This window comes from Lolium rigidum, chromosome 6 (genome assembly GCF_022539505.1).
Source record: "Lolium rigidum isolate FL_2022 chromosome 6, APGP_CSIRO_Lrig_0.1, whole genome shotgun sequence".
NCBI classification, from domain to species: Eukaryota; Viridiplantae; Streptophyta; class Magnoliopsida; order Poales; family Poaceae; genus Lolium; species Lolium rigidum.
In genome coordinates this window covers 289,021,838-289,037,807 of record NC_061513.1, presented here as the reverse complement: position 1 = coordinate 289,037,807, position 15,970 = coordinate 289,021,838, and positions in this window count along the sequence as shown.

Sequence of the window (15,970 nt, the reverse complement as noted above, 5' to 3'; positions counted from 1 at the left end):
CGCGCATCTACCGACGCATCTAACGAATAAACTGGGCGTGCAGGTTTAGGTTAGCCACGTCCGTCCTGCAGCATGTGCGCTGCTAGGCGCAGCATTGTTTACTCGAGGCCGAGTGATGGATGTACCAAGAAACATGCGGATACTTGAAGCGGTTCGCCCTGCAACCATGTGATTGGAACTTCATTGGTCGGAGCTGGAGGCGTGGAGGAGGACGAGGGTGACTAGACCCTAAAAGCATCTTCCACGGCGGTCCTGAATAGCACCTTGGATTATACTTTTAGGGCTGACCTGGTTTATGGGTTCACATCGGCGCGTCTCAAAAGGCGCCGGCAAGGTTTCAAGTCTAATAGAATCGCCGGCAACCCCGTTTCGTCCCCTTCATAAAGCGCGCGGATCGGGCGCCTCGCGGCACGTCAGAAAACGAGCGTGAGCTCCGCCTGGTAACTAGACGCATCGCTTTTCCCAACTCCTACCCACGCCCGAGCCGACTCCCACCCCTCTAGATCGCCACCGTCGCCGTCGTCGTTGCCGCCGCGCCCCTGATTGCAATAGACACCGTCGTCTGTCCAGGAACCGCCGTCCATCGACACGGCCACCACCCCCTCAACCAGCGACCGTTGTTTCACCAGGAACAGAGCTCACCGCCACCGCGGCACAACCGCCCCGCCCGCAAGGTGTTCGTCGGATTGCCGCGATGGATAGCGACGACGAGATGATGGTGCAGCTGTTCACAGAGGAGCAGAACGCTGAAGCTGTCCGGCGGCAACAGCAGCAGCTGATTCTGACGAGTATGCTGCGCGTTCGCCAGCCTTTCTTCACCATGCCTCGGCGCGGGCGGCTCAAAGATAGGCAAGAGGAGGAACATCAACCGGCATCGTCAAGCCGATGCAATGCTGCTTGACGCCGACTACTTCAACGACGACGCGACTCATTCACCGAGGGAATTTCGGCGCCGGTTTAGGATGAACAAGGGGCTATTTTTGAAGATTGTCTACGGCGTCAGGGAGTACGACGACTACTTCATGGCCAAGCAAGATTGCACAGGTTTATAGGGCTTCACCTCAATTCAAAAGTGCATTGCTGCAATGCCCTGTCTTGCATACGGAGCTCCTGCATATACAACCAATGACTACCTACGGATGGCGGATTCGACATGTACAGAGATTCTCTACAAGTTTTGCCGAGTCGTCATAGCGGTATTTGCTAAAGACTATTTGAGAGCACCAAAGGCAGATGATACAGCTTGGATACTGCAAAAAAAATGCAGCAAGAGGGTTTCATGGGATGCTTGGAAGCATTAATTGTATGTATTGGGGCTGGAAGAATTGTCCTTTTGCTTGGCAGGGGATCTACAAGGGCCATACTGGTGAGTGCAGTGTCATTTTTTAGGCGGTGGCAGACCATAACCTTTGGATTTGGCATGCATTTTTTTGGCATGGCGGGAACAAACAATGATATCAACGTGTTGCAGCACTCTCCGGTGTTTTCCAGGCTAGCTGAGGGACAAGCTCCTGCCGTGAACTTTGAGGTAAACGGTAGCGCATACAACAAGGGGTATTATCTAGCTGATGGTATCTTACCCGACGTATGCTACATTTGTGAAGACAATCCAGGCTCCATCTTCGGAGATGGACGTTTATTTTGCAACATGCCAGGAAGCAGAACACAAGGATGTTGAGCGTGCTTTTGGGGTGCTTCAGTAGCGTTTCGCCGTTGTCAGGTACCCTGCTCTCACTTGATCCGAGTCTCAGATGTGGGAGGTGATGAACGTCTATGTGATCATGCAAAACATGATCATTGAGAGCGAGCGCGACGAACCGATGATCAACAATTTGATTATCAAGGGCCTCTTGCTGAGGTAGACCATGTACCCCAAGAATTTGCCGCTTTTCTTCACATGCACAATGAAATTCGGGATGCAGGTGTCCATGCTCAATTTCAGGCGGATCTAGCTGCGCATTTGTGGGCGAGGAGAGAAGCCACCAAGAATGCATGATTTTATTTCTATTTGTTTGATTGTATGAATAATTTAATTTCCATTTGTTTGATTGTATGAATAATTTAAGTACTATTTGTTTGATTGTATGAATAATTTAAGTACTATTTGTGTGATTGTATGAATAATTGAATATAGTATGAATAAAATGTGATTGATATGTTGTTTCAAAATATTGTAAAAAGAAAAAAAAATTGGGGGGCCGCCGTATGGGAGGCGCCGGTGTGGGAACAACGTCCCCAAATGGAGGATGCGGTGCCGGCGACCCTAAGAGCATCTCCACCGACGGCCCCGATAGCACTTTTGGTGGCTGGCGTGGTTTTTGGACTCACACCGCGGCGCCCCAAAAAGCACAAGCGCGGTTTCGAGCCCAATAGAAGATCCGATAACCCCATGCCGGCCCCTTCGCGAAGGACGCGAATCGGGCGCTCCCGCGCCTCACGGCATGTCGGTTTTCGTGGGAGGGGCCGCCTTGGCAGCGAGAGGAGGCGACGGTTCGCGTTGGAAACGACGGTGCATCATAAATACGACGCCTCAGCTGAAGCGCGGCAGGCCACCATACATGCGACGCCTCGACTGCTGTGCGGGTAGTTGGCACCCCTATTTAGCCCTCCACCGCCGCGGTGCTATCCTCTCATCTCCACCGCTGTCGCGCATTCCTCTCTCATATCCACCACCGCCGCTGCACTATCCTCTCCTCTCCACCACAATAATGCCGCGACGACTCCATACGACCTACTCGATGCTTGGCCGCAACGGCCACAAGCCGCCTGCGGCGCCTTAACCACCGCTGCAGCCATAGCCACAGCCCGAGGCCAACATTGACTGCAACTCTGACAACTCTGTCGATCCGCGGTTCGAGGAGTGGGATGAGGCGTACGTAGCAGACGGATAAGCTGAGGCGGCGCAGTGGGGCGATCAGCCGCAGTTCCCCGCTGACCTGGAGCAGGCGGCGATCCTAGAGTCCTTGAACATGCAGCGCTTCCAGAGGTTGAAGGAGGAACAAGGCGAGTTAATAAACGACGCGAACTTCGAGCACGCCGCTGAGATCTCGCGCCAGCGGGCGGCCACGAAGGAGATGGGACGCCTCCTCATGGCGGCGAAGCGACAAAAGCTCCTTGAGATGAACGCTCAGCGCCAGGCTGAGCCGTTCACCCGCGAGCAAGAGAGGCTTGCCCAGAACGAGGAGTCTCGCCGATGGCTGGCATCGCTCTGCCGACAAGCTCCTGCATCGCCGGCGGCCATGATCCACCGCCAGATGCGCTAAGCAAGGGCAGAGAGGTGGGCACAGACGTAGAAGACAAAGGGGAAGAACGACGACGAGGTAGGCCCGTCACACGCCCCAACCGACAGCCAGTAGATTACGGTTCTAAATTTAAGTTTTATTTATGTTCGAATTCGAGTTACTTTTGTTAAATTTCGTATGAATTTCATTTTTTAAATGTCATTTATATTTGAATTTATATTGGGGCTACCGTATGGGGGTCGCCGGTGTGGGAACAACAAACCCAAATGAAGGATGATGTGCGGGCGCCCCCCATACGACAGTGCCGACACCCTTGTCGGCGACTATTTGGGGTGCGTCGGTGGAGATGCTCTAAAGAGCATTTATCAAAGGCTCCTGATGCCCAAGGTGGGAGTTGGAGGATTTTATTCTCCGCTTGTTAGGGCATCTCCAGCGGGGCAACCCAAATCGGCGACCCAAACTATCTATTTTTATTCGTTTGAGTCGGCCCGTGGACATGATACGTCGCGTGGTCCGGCCGATCCGGACACCGCGCCTAGCAGCACGACCCATTCGGTCCGCGCTGGCTCTGCCCCGGCTAGATGGCCATTGTTTTCCAAATAACAAGGCAATTCAAATTGTAGAAAAGTAAATACTGTTTGAACAAGAATATTTCACAATCACACCACATAGTTTTACAAATAAGATAACTAAATTGAATGTAGAAACAAACTATCCAGATTGGTTCCCACATGAGTCCACATGTGCTCAACCAAATCAGCTTGAAGGCGATCATGGGCGGTTCGATCCTAGAGTAAATTATGCATATGCAAGAAGTAATCCCAAGAAGCTACCCATGCGTGTGGCTCAACCAACTCACGCTGGAATTTCAGTCACGGTCATAGATGATGTCATCCCGCTCATCCTCAACGATCATGTTGTGCACATCCTGTCATGACCTCCCACATCCTCTCGGAGCTCCATGTTCTGGCAGGGTGCCGAACAATTCCCCAACGTGATTGTAGCACGCCAAATGCCCGCTCTACATCCCCGCGGGCCGCCTCTTGCTACTTTGCAAACCTCTTACATTCTTCATCTTCAGGGTTATGGATTGTCTTCATCAAGGTTGCCCACGAAGGGTAAATGCCATCAGCTAGGTGATAACCCTTGTCATAAGAATGACTGTTGATCTCATTGGAAATTTGAGGAGCATTTCCTTCTACAAGCCTAGCAAACTCCGGGGAGCACTGTAGAACGTTGATATCATTCTTGGAACCTTCCATGCCAAAGAAGGGGTGCCAAATCCAGAGATCTTGCGACGCAACTGCTTCCAATATTACCGTGTACCGCTCTTTATGTCCTTTGAACATTCCTTCCAACTAAAATGATAGTTCGTCCACTTCAAATGCATGCAATCTATGCTTCCCAACATACTAGGAAACCCCCACGTTTTGTTGATAGACAAGAGGCGGGCAGTGTCTTCGGTGGTCGGTTTTCTCAGATAAACTTTGCCAAGCACCGCAATAACCACGCTGCAAAACCTGTATGTGGCCTCAATGCATGTGTACTCACTCATGCGTAAGTAATCCTCAACAATATCACCAGGTACTCGATATGCAAGCTGGCGAATGGCAGCCGAACATTTTTCGAACGAGGAGAAGCCAACCTTACCGGTGCAATCGAGCTTGGCACTGAAGTAGTCATCATATGTCATCATGAACAATATCCAGAAACCACTTCCTGGACATCCGATACCGGCGACGGAATGTATTCGCATCGTAAATTAGATTGGTATGATCGAAATAGTCTCGCATAAGGCTGGCGTGTCCACCGACTCGATCTCGGTTTTTGTTGGCCTTGCGCTTCACCGACGACCCACCTCTTCGCTTCAGCAACAGAAATTAGTCGTGTGCCATGCTTGCAGCGGCGAGCAAGAGCTCGATATCACCATCGGACTCCTTGTCCGACGATGATTCGATGACATTCTTATAAAAAAATTGATTGACTTGCTATTCATCTACACCAGACAATGATATTTGATCACTTCAACGTTCATGCCACGCCGGTGCAATAGACGAGAATAAACCTTGGACGCGATGCATACCTTGAACTCGATGTGGTGACCGGAAGAGCAGGGTGTGGGCGCACCGGCAAGCGATACAGCCAAGCTTTGCGCCCGCAGAAAAGTTAGTTTCTCCGCTGGTGGGGTGGAGGACAGTGCGTAGATCGACAACTCCAGCTACGCGTGCTGCGATGGGGAGCAATCGACGACGCCGGGAGAGGTAGCTAGCGGCCAGACAAGATGTGTCGACGGCGTAGTCTGCCCGGCAACCGCCAGCTACCACGGGCAACCGACAGCCACCATGCCCGCTGGGAACTGCTGGCGCCAACGGTAACCGAGAGCGTAGACGACGGCCCTACCTTTGGGTGGCGGCGGAGAGGGCGGGCAAGGGTTTGGGAAGAGGAGAAGTTGGCTTCGTCCCACTGGGAAGAGGGACCGGGTAGGCCAAAGGGAGGATAAGGGAGGACGCTCTCGCTGGTGGCCAAAATTTGGGGCACGGATGGCTCGGTCCGCCTGAGTCGGTCTGTTTGCGGCGCTCCGCTAGAGCGTGCGCGGGGGGTTGTCCGTCCGTCCAAGCGAACCGAAACAGACACGCTAGAACCGGATGGGTCAGACCGCCGGAGATGCCCTCATGTCGATGATGTAGAGGATGAGCCCCTTCATATGGCTAGAGAGTGGCCAGCAGGGGGAGTGATGGAGCTGCTACTGGGAGCTCATCCGACCCGACTTTGTTCGCCGTTCAACAACATCGAAGGGCGACCGCTCCTTCTCTCTTTTTTTTCGACAGATCTTCCAGGTTGGCGACTGCAGGTTAACAACTAACTCCAGGCTAATATGCCAAGGCGGAGGCCCCTCTCCGTCAGCTCAGTAGGCTCCCGACGCCTCACCCCAATTAGTATTGTCCCTGCCAGCTGCTCGATTGTGCTGCCATGCCAAGAAACGGTGGTTCTAGAGCTGGACCCGATTGCGTCTGCATATTATCTTTTAGCGTCCTTAGTGTAAAAAATTTAGACTAGTATTGTAATTTTGTTTCTTCTTGTAGTCCTCCATGTAAGTGTTGTTCCACCGCTGAATGAAAGCTTCTACTCCTGTTGGAAAAAAAAGATAGGAAGGAGGACAGCCAAAAACGTACAGAAAAAGACAGCCGCCGCCTCTCCAAAACCCTAGCTGCTGATGTCTACGGGTGCTTCTATTCTTGTAGACAGTGTTGGGCCTCCAAGAGCAGAGGTTTGTAGAACAGTAGCAAGTTTCCCTTAAGTGGATCACCCAAGGTTTATCGAACTCAGGGAGGAAGAGGTCAAAGATATCCCTCTCATGCAACCCCGCAACCACAAAGCAAGAAGTCTCTTGTGTCCCCAACACACCTAATAGGTGCACTAGTTCGGCGAAGAGATAGTGAAATACAGGTGGTATAAATAAGTATGAGCAATGGCAACGGCACCGAGAAAAGTGCTTTGCCCAGGACGAGTAAACAAGCAGTAGTAACGCAGCGAGTAGTAACGCAGTAAAACAATAAACAAGCAGCGATAGCGATATTTAGGAACAAGGCCTAGGGATTAGACTTTCACTAGTGGACACTCTCAACTTTGATCACATAACAGAATAGATAAATGCATACTCTACACTCTCTTGTTGGAAGATGAACACCACTAATTGCGTAGGATTACACGAACCCTCAATGCCGGAGTTAACAAGCTCCACAATATTCAATGTTCATATTTAAATAACCTTAGAGTGCATGAAAGATCAACACGACTAAACCAAGTACTAACACAGCATGCACACTGTCACCTTCACACTATGTAGGAGGAATAGATCACATCAATACCATCATAGCAATAGTTAACTTCATAATCTACAAGAGATCATAATCATAGCCTACGCCAAGTACTAACACGGATGCACACACTGTCACCATTACACCGTGCGAGGAGGAATAAAACTACTTTAATAACATCACTAGAGTAGCACACGAGATAAATTGTGATACAAAACACATTGCAATCATAAAGAGATATAAATAAGCACTTCACTATGCCATTCATAACGGTGAATAAGTATTCTGTGAAATATAGCCTAAGAGACCCACACGGTGCACACACTCGTCACCTTTACACACGTGGGACAAGGAGTCTCCGGAGATCACATAAGTAAAATTCACTTGACTAGCATAACGACATCTAGATTACAAGCATCATCATATGAATCTCAATCATGTAAGGCAGCTCATGAGATTATTGTATTGAAGTACATAGGAGAGAGATGAACCACATAGCTACCGGTACAGCCCCGAGCCTCGATGGAGAACTACTCCCTCCTCATGGGAGAAAGCAGCGTTGATGGAGATGGCGGTGGTGTCGATGGAGGAGCCTTCCGGGGGCACTTCCCCGTCCCGGCGGCGTGCCGGAACAGAGACTCCTGTCCCCCAGATCTTGGCTTCGCGATGGCGGCGGCTCTGGAAGGTTTCTCGTACCGTGGCTTTTCCGTCTCGAGGTTTTAGGTCCAGGGGATTTATATAGGCGAAGAGGCGGCGTCAGAAGGTCGAAGGGGCGCCGACACAATAGGGGGGCACGGGCCCCCCCTTGGCCGCGCCGGCCTAGGGTTTGGTGGGCCTGTGCCCCCTCTCTGACGGTTCTCGGGTGTTCTGGATGCTTCCGGGCAAAATAGGGACCTGGGCGTTGATTTCGTCCAATTCCGAGAATATTTCGTTACTAGGATTTCCGAAACCAAAAACAGCAGAAAACAGAACCGGCACTTCGGCATCTTGTTAATAGGTTAGTTCCAGAAAATGCACGAATATGACATAAAATGTGCATATAACATGTAGATATCATCAATAATGTGGCATGGAACATAAGAAATTATCGATACGTCGGAGATGTATCAGCATCCCCAAGCTTAGTTCTGCTCGTCCCGAGCAGGTAAAACGATAACAAAGATAATTTCTGAAGTGACATGCCATCATAACCTTGATCATACTATTTTAAGCATATGTAATGAATGCAGCGATCAAAACAATGGTAATGACATGAGTAAACAACTGAATCATAAAGCAATGACTTTTCATGAATAGCACTTTCAAGACAGGCATCAATAAGTCTTGCATAAGAGTTAACTCATAAAGCAATAATTTAAAGTAAAGACATTGAAGCAACACAATGGAAGATTAAGTTTCAGCGGTTGCTTTCAACTTGTAACATGTATATCTCATGGATAATTGTCAATGCAAAGCAATATAACAAGTGCAATAAGCAAGTATGTAAGAATCAATGCACAGTTCACACAAGTGTTTGCTTCTTGAGGTGGAGAGAGATAGGTGAACCGACTCAACATAAAAGTAAAAGAAAGGTCCTTCAAAGAGGAAAAGCATCGATTGCTATATTTGTGCTAGAGCTTTTATTTTGAAAACAAGAAACAATTTTGTCAACGGTAGTAATAAAGCACATGTATTATGTAAATTATATCTTACCAAGTTGCAAGCCTCATGCATAGTATACTAATAGTGCCCGCACCTTGTCCTAATTAGCTTGGACTACCGGATCATCGCAATACACATGTTTTAACCAAGTGTCACAATGGGGTACCTCCATGCCGCCTGTACAAAGGTCTAAGGAGAAAGCTCGCATTTTGGATTTCTCGCTTTTGATTATTCTCAACTTAGACATCCATTCCGGGACAGCATGGACAACAGATAATGGACTCCTCTTTAATGCATAAGCATGTGGCAACAATTAGTATTCTCATATGAGATTGAGGATATATGTCCAAAACTGAAACTTCCACCATGATTCATGGCTTTAGTTAGCGGCCCAATGTTCTTCTCTAACAATATGCATGCTCCAACCATTAAGGTGGTAGATCTCTCTTACTTCAGACAAGACGGGCATGCATAGCAACTCACATGATATTCAACAAAGAGTAGTTGATGGCGTCCCCAGGAACATGGTTATCGCATAACAAGCAACTTTATAAGAGATAAAGTGCATAAGTACATATTCAATACCACAATAGTTTTTAAGCTATTTGTCCCATGAGCTACATATTGCAAAGGTAAAGAATGGAAATTTTAAAGGTAGCACTCAAGCAATTTACTTTGGAATGGCGGAGAAATACCATGAAGTAGGTAGGTATGGTGGACACAAATGGCATAGTGGTTGGCTCAAGGATTTTGGATGCATGAGAAGTATTCCCTCTCGATACAAGGTTTAGGCTAGCAAGGTTATTTGAAACAAACACAAGGATGAACCGGTGCAGCAAAACTCACATAAAAGACATATTGTAAACATTATGAGACTCTACACCGTCTTCCTTGTTGTTCAAAACTCAATACTAGAAAATATCTAGACTTTAGAGAGACCAATTATGCAAACCAAATTTTAGCAAGCTCTATGTATTTCTTCATTAATAGGTGCAAAGTATATGATGCAAGAGCTTAAACATGAGCACAACAATTGCCAAGTATCACATTATCCAAGACATTTTACCAATTACTACATGTAGCATTTTCCAATTCCAACGATATAACAATTTAACGAAGAAGAAACTTCGCCATGAATACTATGAGTAAAGCCTAAGGACATATTTGTCCATATGCAACAGCGGAGCGTGTCTCTCTCCCATACAGTGAATGCTAGGATCCATTTTATTCAAACAAAAACAAAAACAAAAACAAACCGACGCTCCAAGCAAAGTACATAAGATGTGGCCGAATAAAAATATAGTTTCAGGGGAGGAACCTGATAGTGTGTCGATGAAGAAGGGGATGCCTTGGGCATCCCCAAGCTTAGATGCTTGAGTCTTCTTAAAATATGCAGGGGTGAACCACCGGGGCATCCCCAATCTTAGAGCTTTCACTCTTCTTGATCATAGTATATCATCCTCCTCTCTTGACCCTTGAAAACTTCCTCCACACCAAACTCGAAACAACTCATTAGAGGGTTAGTGCACAATAAAAATTAACATGTTCAGAGGTGACACAATCATTCTTAACACTTCTGGACATTGCATAAAGCTACTGGACATTAATGGAACAAATAAATTCATCCAACATAGCAAAAGAGGCAATGCGAAATAAAAGGCAGAATCTGTCAAAACAGAACAGTCTGTAAAGATGGATTTTATTGAGGCACCAGACTTGCTCAAATGAAAATTCCCAAATTGAATGAAAGTTGCGTACATATCTGAGGATCACGCACGTAAATTGGCTTAATTTTCTGAGCTACCTACAGGGAGGCAGGTCGAAATTCGTGACAGCAAAGAAATCTGTAACTGCGCAGTAATCCAAATCTAGTATGAACTTTACTATCAAAGACTTTACTTGGCACAACAAAACACAAAACTAAGATAAGGAGAGGTTGCTACAGTAGTAACAACTTCGAAGACACAAATATAAAATAGAGGTACTATAGCAAAATAAACACATGGGTTATCTCCCAAGAAGTTCTTTCTTTATAGCCATTAAGATGGGCTCCGCAGTTTTAATGATGCACTCGCAAGAGATAGTATTTGAAGCAAAAGAGAGCATCAAGAGGCAAACACATTTAAGCCTAACATGCTTCCTGTGAAAAGGAATCTTGTAAATAAATAAATTCATGAAGCATGATGCAACAAGCATAGAAAGATAAAACAAGTGTAACTTCAAAAATTTCAGCATATAGAGAGGTGTTTTAGTAACATGAAAATTTCTACAACCATATTTTCCTCTCTCATAATAATATCCGAGTAGCATCATGAGCAAACTCAACAATATAAGTATCACATAAAACATCTTTATTCACATGCATAAAAGTATCATTACCCTCCACATAAGCATAGTCAATTTTATTGGTAATAGTGGGAGCAAATTCAACAAAGTAGCTATCATTATTATTCTCATCATCAAATATAGGAGGCATATTGTAATCATAATCAAATTTATCCTCCATAACGAAGCGGTACTAAAAGACTACTATCATTATAATCATCATATATGGGAGGCAAAGTATCATCAAAGTAAATTTTCTCCTCAATGCTTGGGGGACTAAAAATATCATGCTCATCAAAACCAGCTTCCCCAAGCTTAGAATTTTCCATATTATTAGCAACAATGGTATTCAAAGTGTTCATACTAATATGTTCCATGGATTTTTTAATTTTCGGATCAACCCATCCATGTCTTAAATCAGGAAATAAAGTAAGAAGCTCATTGTTGTCCATTATGTCTAACTAGTGTAAAACAAGAAACAAAAAGATGCAATTGCAGGATCTAAAGGAAATAGCTTCGAGCACACACACAACGGTAACAGAAAAGTACTTTACCTGGGACCGGAGTATGAGTGCCTTTTACCTTTCCTCCCCGGCAACGGCGCAGAAAATAGCTTGATGTCTACGGGTGCTTCTATTCTTGTAGACAGTGTTGGGCCTCCAAGAGCAGAGGTTTGTAGAACAGTAGCAAGTTTCCCTTAAGTGGATCACCCAAGGTTTATCGAACTCGTGGAGGAAGAGGTCAAAGATATCCCTCTCATGCAACCCCTGCAACCACAAAGCAAGAAGTCTCTTGTGTCCCCAACACACCTAATAGGTGCACTAGTTCGGCGAAGAGATAGTGAAATACAGGTGGTATAAATAAGTATGAGCAATGGCAACGGCACCAGAAAAGTGCTTTGCCCGAGACGATGAAACAAGCAGTAGTAACACGGCGAGTAGTAACGCAAGTAAAACAAGTAAACAAGCAGCGATAGCAGTATTTAGGAACAAGGCCTAGGGATTAGACTTTCACTAGTGGACACTCTCAACTTTGATCACATAACAGAATAGATAAATGCATACTCTACACTCTCTTGTTGGATGATGAACACCACTAATTGCGTAGGATTACACGAACCCTCAATGCCGGAGTTAACAAGCTCCACAATATTCAATGTTCATATTTAAATAACCTTAGAGTGCATGAAAGATCAACACGACTAAACCAAGTACTAACACAACATGCACACTGTCACCTTCACACTATGTAGGAGGAATAGATCACATCAATACCATCATAGCAATAGTTAACTTCATAATCTACAAGAGATCATAATCATAGCCTACGCCAAGTACTAACACGGATGCACACACTCGTCACCATTACACCGTGCGGGAGGAATAAAACTACTTTAATAACATCACTAGAGTAGCACACGGATAAATTGTGATACAAAACACATTGCAATCATAAAGAGATATAAATAAGCACTTCACTATGCCATTCATAACGGTGAATAAGTATTCCGTGAAATATAGCCTAAGAGACCCACACGGTGCACACACTCGTCACCTTTACACACGTGGGACAAGGAGTCTCCGGAGATCACATAAGTAAAATTCACTTGACTAGCATAACGACATCTAGATTACAAGCATCATCATATGAATCTCAATCATGTAAGGCAGCTCATGAGATTATTGTATTGAAGTACATAGGAGAGAGATGAACCACATAGCTACCGGTACAGCCCCGAGCCTCGATGGAGAACTACTCCCTCCTCATGGGAGACAGCAGCGTTGATGGAGATGGCGGTGGTGTCGATGGAGGAGCCTTCCGGGGGCACTTCCCCGTCCCGGCGGCGTGCCGTAACAGAGACTCGTGTCCCCCAGATCTTGGCTTCGCGATGGCGGCGGCTCTGGAAGGTTTCTCGTACCGTGGCTTTTCCGTCTCGAGGTTTTAGGTCCAGGGGCTTTATATAGGCGAAGAGGCGGCGTCAGAAGGTCGAAGGGGCGCCAACACAATAGGGGGGCGCGGGCCCCCCCTTGGCCGCGCCAGCCTAGGGTTTGGTGGGCCTGTGCCCCCTCTCTGACGGTTCTCGGGTGTTCTGGATGCTTCCGGGCAAAATAGGGACCTGGGCGTTGATTTCGTCCAATTCCGAGAATATTTCGTTACTAGGATTTCGAAACCAAAAACAGCAGAAAACAGGAACTGGCACTTCGGCATCTTGTTAATAGGTTAGTTCCAGAAAATGCACGAATATGACATAAAATATGCATATAACATGTAGATATCATCAATAATGTGGCATGGAACATAAGAAATTATCGATACGTCGGAGACGTATCAGCTGCCTCCACTTTAGTCTCCTCCATATATCGGTTTCCCCTCCTCCAGTCGGCTTCGTCGGCGTCGGGATGAGTGGGGAACCCGATCTATGCGTGGAGCTTCCAACAAAAGTAGTGTTTTCAGTTGATTATGTTAGGATTTTGGTAGTCGTCTTCTTGTTGGTTTCCCCTCAATGGAGATGGCATCATCTGCAATAAGTAATCTTCGGACTTTCATTCGATGACGAGATCCCCTTCCCGATGTCAATGGTGGTGTTGAAAGATTACAATCCTCTAGGTATGGGTCTTCAGATCTTGCTTCGCCAGATCGATTTTGGTTCTTCTGTTGTTATTGCCGCAAGGAGGATTATCCTCGCAGTTTTTGTCCCGGCTGCTACGTCCTCGACAATGGTGATTCATATTCTCGGTTCACCATCGACATCGACAAGGCTAGTCGGTTGTTATTCCCTGACATACTGGTGTTGGTACTCTTGCCGATGTTGAATGACTTCTTAATGGTTGCGCTCGTGCACGTAGTCTTGGTATTGCGGCTCAAATTAAAATTATGGGAGAACCTTCGTCAATATTTACAGGTCTATGGTTCGTTATCTATTTTTAGCTGCCTTCAGAAGAGTACAAGATTATGTTCTGGAAGAAGGAAAAATTTGAAGACCTCGAATTGTTAGTATCTTTTAGACTTTATTTTGTAATCGTTTGAGTCAGCTCGTGTATCTCTACCATATATTATACTATTTATTATATGTGGTATTGATTGTCAAAAAAAAAAAGATACAAAGGAGGACGAACAACTATACTTGGTCAGGGCACAAACCAGATCCTCTGTCACGACGACGGGATGCACGGTAATAGCAACCCTCCACACTGAAGTATGTCAAAAGATTTTCGACATGGGAACTCACGAAATTACTCTCTCCATTTTTTATTTACCCTGTATTATCAGTTAAGTAAATTTGACTAAAAATATATAAGAATATCAACATCTTTAAGACCAAATTCGTATACTATGTATGACAAATTTAGTAATGCAGATTTATATTTTAATAGGACCAAATTCATATACTATGGTCGCGTTTGGTTGCTCGCATCCCCCTTGGCTCGCATCGGGCCAGCAATTTTCGACCGTTTGGTTGCCTGGACCGAGCCGCGTTGTTGCAGGAACCGCTTCTGAAAGCAGTGTCGGGCCAGGCCCTGGAGGAACGCCCGGTTTGACTGTTTCCAGCGATGCAGGCAAATCTCCACGCCCGCTGATGCAAAGTGGAATCTTCGGCGCACGGGCAGAGACGAGAATGGAGATGGCGGGAGCTGCATCGCGCATCGGCGAAAAGCGAAAAGGGGGGCGGGAAGGATTCCGTCACCCCCCGCCGCTCGCCATGGCCTATTTCTACCCCCTCCTCCACTGCCCCCCCCCCCCAAATTTCGAGCTCCTCCTCCCGTCGGCAAGCAAGTAAGAGGCGCACGCATCTCCGATCGGCGACGGTTGCAGCGGTGGCGAGTACATCTGGGCTACCTCCTGGTCCAGCGCATCTTCACCTCTAGCCATGACTGTAAGCCATCCATTATCCCCGTACCGCGGTGATGTTTAGATCTAGGTTAGGAGTTGTCAGATCTTGCCTAGGGTTTGGTCTTGTAGTAGGGGTTAGTCCAAAATATCCTCACCTGCCATGATCTAGCTAGGATTCGATATTTCCGTATGCTACTACCATGATCTTGCCTAGGGTTTGGTCTTGAACCAGGGGTTAGTCCAAAATGTCCTCACCTGCCATGATCTTGCCTAGTGTTTGTTCTTGTAGCAGGGGTTAGTCCAAAATGTTCTCACCTGCCATGATCTTGTAAGGGTTTGTGCTATTCACAGTTGCAATGAACTTATTTAGGTTCTACTACGATGTGTGTAGGACTCTTTCTGCAATGACTTTAGCCAGGCGCTTGTGTGCGTTGCGGACTCTCAGATCCCTTCCCAAGTTCCCGATTCGCAGCCCACGTATGAGTCCAAGGTCACCCCTCTGCCTGACCTGGTGGCTCAGGTAGCGGTAGAGGTGGCGGCTAGGCTGGCCACCTCTAAGAAGAACAAGAATCGCAGGGAAGTGGAGAGGGCCTTGAAGACCGGGCAGGAAAGGAATGCCTCCATGAAATGGCTTCCATTCATGTCCAGCTTCGTGTTGGAGAATATGTGCGGCTTGATCCAGAGCGGAGTGGTCGCCATGGGATCCAGTGAGCCCCAAGGCTCGCCTGCACCACCTCCTGCACCTGAGGATGCTGACACCCGGGACTCCGACACGGTCAACCTCGATGCTGACAAGCCCGCTGACGCGCCTGACAAGCCGACCGCCGGCAAGAGGAAGAGAGGTGCCTTCGTGGACGACGAGCTGGTGGCCTTCACCAACATGACTGTTGCTGTGAAGGAGGTCGCATAGGCCATCAGGGCGAACAAGCCCACGGACATGCACCCTAGCCTGTACAATGCGGTCATGGACATGCTTGGCTTCACCGAGGATGATCTCATGGTCGCCCTCAGCCACCTCGTCGACCACAAGGTCCAGGGATCCAGCTTCGTCGGCATGATCGAGCCACACCACGTCCTCTGGCTGAGGAACTACCTTGGCAAGTACCACGACAA